The sequence below is a fragment of the Arachis ipaensis genome, chromosome B07, assembly GCF_000816755.2.
Source record: "Arachis ipaensis cultivar K30076 chromosome B07, Araip1.1, whole genome shotgun sequence".
In the NCBI taxonomy this organism is placed as follows: Eukaryota; Viridiplantae; Streptophyta; class Magnoliopsida; order Fabales; family Fabaceae; genus Arachis; species Arachis ipaensis.
In genome coordinates this window covers 120,790,378-120,794,760 of record NC_029791.2, presented here as the reverse complement: position 1 = coordinate 120,794,760, position 4,383 = coordinate 120,790,378, and positions in this window count along the sequence as shown.

Here is a 4,383-nt window from a genome sequence, read left to right as displayed (position 1 = left end):
ATTGTACAGATATATAGGTTTAACTTAAATTATTAATTGTAAAAAAAATTTTTAACACTAAAGACATGCCAAAATATCATGTTTTAGAGAAAAAAAAATTAGTAGCACATTCTCTAATCAAATTAGTCCTTATCATATTAATATCATATCAAGTACGATGTGAATAAAAAAAAATTGTAATCTAACTCATTTAGATGTTCTAGACTTTTTTATCAATTAATCATATTAGTACTTTAAGAAAAAAACTTAGAATGTTAATTGGGTTGATAAATAGATGTGCATATAAAGTTGGACTATCAATATTTAACCAATGAAATTAATTAGATAATAAATAGAAAAAAAAAAGATAAAATGCATGAGTTATTAACTTCTTCAGTTCTTTGATAAAATATTCCACGAGACTTCAACGGATAGCTTCATTGAAATTTTGCTCTAAATCATTTTTTTATATTTTTTTATTTGGCCGACTTGCAGATTTTTTTTTCTTTCGTATTTTCCACAAATTAATCTCCAAATTTAGACTCGGGATAATTTTCACAATCTAGTAGTTGATAAAAAAAAATAAAATATTTATCTTTCATACCAGAAAATAAGTGTATAAAGATGTACAAAAAAGATCGTATAAATATTTTTTGTTTATTCTCCTCCTCTCTATCTCTCCAAAAATAAAGAGTTGAGTATCAAGACAATTCTATTTTTACTAGCTCTAAAATTACAATCACTACCACTAATTCTTTAACTACAATGCATACTAACACACGAGATACGATCTTGATCATTCTGAACATATATCGATATGATATGCTTTCTATTTTTAGAAGATTTTTGAGGTTGTCGAGTCGTATAATTGGAATTGACAATATTGTCTTATCTCTATAAAAATTTGTACAAGGTGACATTTTACTGTGTAAAAGAGATTTCTGGAACTTAGATTCTTCTTCAAAGCTGAAGTAATAGCGATTATCATAAATTACACATAAATTGATGGAGAACATTGTTTCGATCCTACTTTATGCTTGTTCTTACTCTCTAAAGAGCTTATCACTCCGTCTATCAAAAATTCTATTAAAAATTAGGTAAATATCTAGTATTGTATTTATGAAATTTATTTGGTATTTATATTCAACTATTTTATTTATTTGTTAATTACACTTTTCTAGTCCCAAAATTGTAACCATTACCACTAATTCTTCAACCACAACGCATACTACCACAGTACCACGCGAGATCTGGTCTTGATCATTCTGAACGTATATTAATATGATATACTTTCTACTTTTGGAAGATTTTGAAGTTGTCAAGCCGTATAGTTAGGATTGACAATATTATCTTATCTTTGTAGAAAATTATACCGTGCAAAAGAGATTTATTGAACTTGAATTTTTTTTTTTTAGAGTTGAAATGGCATTAATTATCATAAATTACACCTAAGTTGGTCGAGAACATTATTTTCTACTATATACTTATTCTTACTCTCTAAGGAGTCTATCACTTCATCTATTGAAAATTAGGAGAATAATTAGTATTTTATTTATGAATTGGTATCAGAGTAGTACACCATTAGTAGAACTTGGAAAATAAACTGAACCATACTTCATACCATGAGAAGATACCAACACACATTATTACTGAAAAAATTTGTAATAATATGTGTTGGTATCTTCTCGATACCAAATTATAATTATTCGATTTCTAGCATGTCATGATCGCTGTAATGAATAAAGAAAATGAAGTAAGGACAAAAGGGGTAATTCAACCACAAAGAAAGTCAAATACAGAGTTAGTTAGAGTTGAGGGACAGATGGCAACAGATCAAATACGCAAAAGTTTGAGGCAAAGGCAAACAAATATTCAACTCAAGGACTATGTGCTGTAGGTAATGAGTGGTAATCCCTTTTCTATCTGAATATTCTTCTCTTCTCTCTGCTCTCTCCCTCTAGTCACTAAATCTCTTATTATTGTTAGGTTTATTCCATTGGAAGAAGACTGGAAGGCTTGTGCTACGTCTACTGCTTGAAGACTTTCATTATTTTCATTGAATTCTTCTTATATGGTTGGCTACTGTTACATTAAAGAGCCATTATGAACTCTTGCTATTAATTCTGGTTTATTCCCCTTTCTCGTTAATTCTAGTTACGTACCATTGGTGCTTTCATAGAATCATGGCAGAGAACACTCGAATGAAGGATTTGGATGCAGGTCTCAAGAATGCCTAAAAAGACCTAAAAATGCTACAATCGTTGATGGAGCAAAAAATCGAAGAACAGCGTGAGTTTGCGCTGAAATTAGCTATGGATCAGCGAGCGCTATCACTGAAAATGGTTGAGGATAATCAGCAGCAATTTGAAGCACTGCGCACTCTCATCGAGTCGGCTAGTACGAGACAAAAAGATTCTCTGGACCATGATCCAAACTCTGCGTCTAGTGCCATTTCCTTCAACCGTTCCATGCCAAGCTCGAGAAAGCTCAATTTCGACTTTCCAAGATTTGATGGTACGAATGCCATATCTTGAATTTTTAATGCAGATCAATATTTTAATTATTACAATACACCAGAACAGGAGAAGTTGGCAATTGCTTCAATTCATATGGACAAGGGCACAGTACCTTGGTATCAAATGATGCAACGTAACCAACCCTTCACGTCTTGGTTTGAGTTAAAAAAGACAATTGAAATTGAATTTGGCCCGTCCTTGTTTGATTGCCCACAGGCTGCTCTTTTTAAATTGACCCAAAAAGAATCTGTAGCAGATTATTATTCGAAATTTATTGCCTTGGCTAATAGATCTGAAATTAATCCCCCAGAAGCATTAGTTAAAATGTGAACATATTATAAGAAACAATGTGCTAATAATTTGTTTTCCTTAGCTTATAACTAATATTCAATATACGAATCTGAATCATTGTTAAAATGTGAACATATTATTACGATATGATTTTTTTTTGTATAATATTTTGCCAATGATATCAGCCATGCACAATAAATTATAAAGAAGAAAGAAAGATATACATAAAAGTAATCATACAAGCCACATACATACGATCAAAGAGTAAAAACAACAATAGTTATTCAAGCATTAACACAAGTTAACCTAGACTTAAACTCTTTCAACATACAACGTTACTCTTATATATATACATGTAATATCCGGAGTCCTGGCCATTTTAAAAGCCTCTAATTTGGAATCCAGGCTAAATAAATTCTACTCCTTTATATACTATATATATATACATGACATCTTGAGTTTTGATCCATTTAAAAAGCTTCAAATCTGGAACCCAGATTAGATAAATTCTACTCCTCAAAAAGACTAATAAAAAGAGAAAAAACACTCTAGATTTCTTAGTTTTACATTTTGTCGGATGCCTTTAAACGTACGCATGCTCTAAGAGTCTGAATTTTTGGTAACATGTCTTAAGAATTTTCATTGTGTAACATGTCTTAAGAGTCTGAATTTGGGGATTAATTTGGGGAAAATGTGAAAAGTCAAAGAAACCCACAAAGTGGGCAAATCAGAAATATCAAAACACGATTTTTGGTAAAATTTTAATTATTTTTTGCAGCTCCATCAATGAAGCTGTCCATAGAAGCTACCTGGATTAGTTTGCTACTTCTTTCCATTGAGATTTTAACTTGTTATTGGTGAGGCCTTTGTCACTTGCTTGCCTAATGCCTATACCCCATCTGTCATTCTCTTTGTTTAACACCTTTCCTTTTCATAATCGTAGGTCCGTGTCACCAGGGGCTACACCTCATTTTTAACTTTTTCACTTGCTAGTTTGCTACGACAATTCAAGTCTTTGGTTTACACTTTACACCCCAAATCCCGTATTAGATAAATTAAGCGTGTATTTAGATACTAGATATCAATTTTTATTAATGGTTTATCAAAAAGAACAGTGAACCGGAAGATATTAGAACTCAGGAGAGTCGTCACGTCTCTAAGGGAGTTTCTAGCATTAATATTTTTTTGTTAGCAAGCGACTTCCACTTTCCCCAGGGAGGTTGAAACGTTATCCAAATATAAACGTCAAAATCCTCATTTGTTTCGGTCGGCAATAAAATATTGTTTTTAAAAACACCAAACCTATCTTTATCTTATCACCTTTGCTTTTAGAATACTCAAGAGTTCATTTATACCAATTTTGGGAACGCAAAACAAGTTCTGAAAACTACGTGCCACTAAATGACACACTTCGAAGATATCTTTCTAGTGGAGTTGATTTAAACTTCAGATTACTTGAATTGAATAGGACCATGCTATTAAGTGTAAAGATTGCAATATCACAGGTTCTATCAATGGATATTTACAATCAACCTAGGACGGCATGCATAAAACAGGAAGCGTCAGATGGGAAAAACAAATATATAAGAACAGCCAC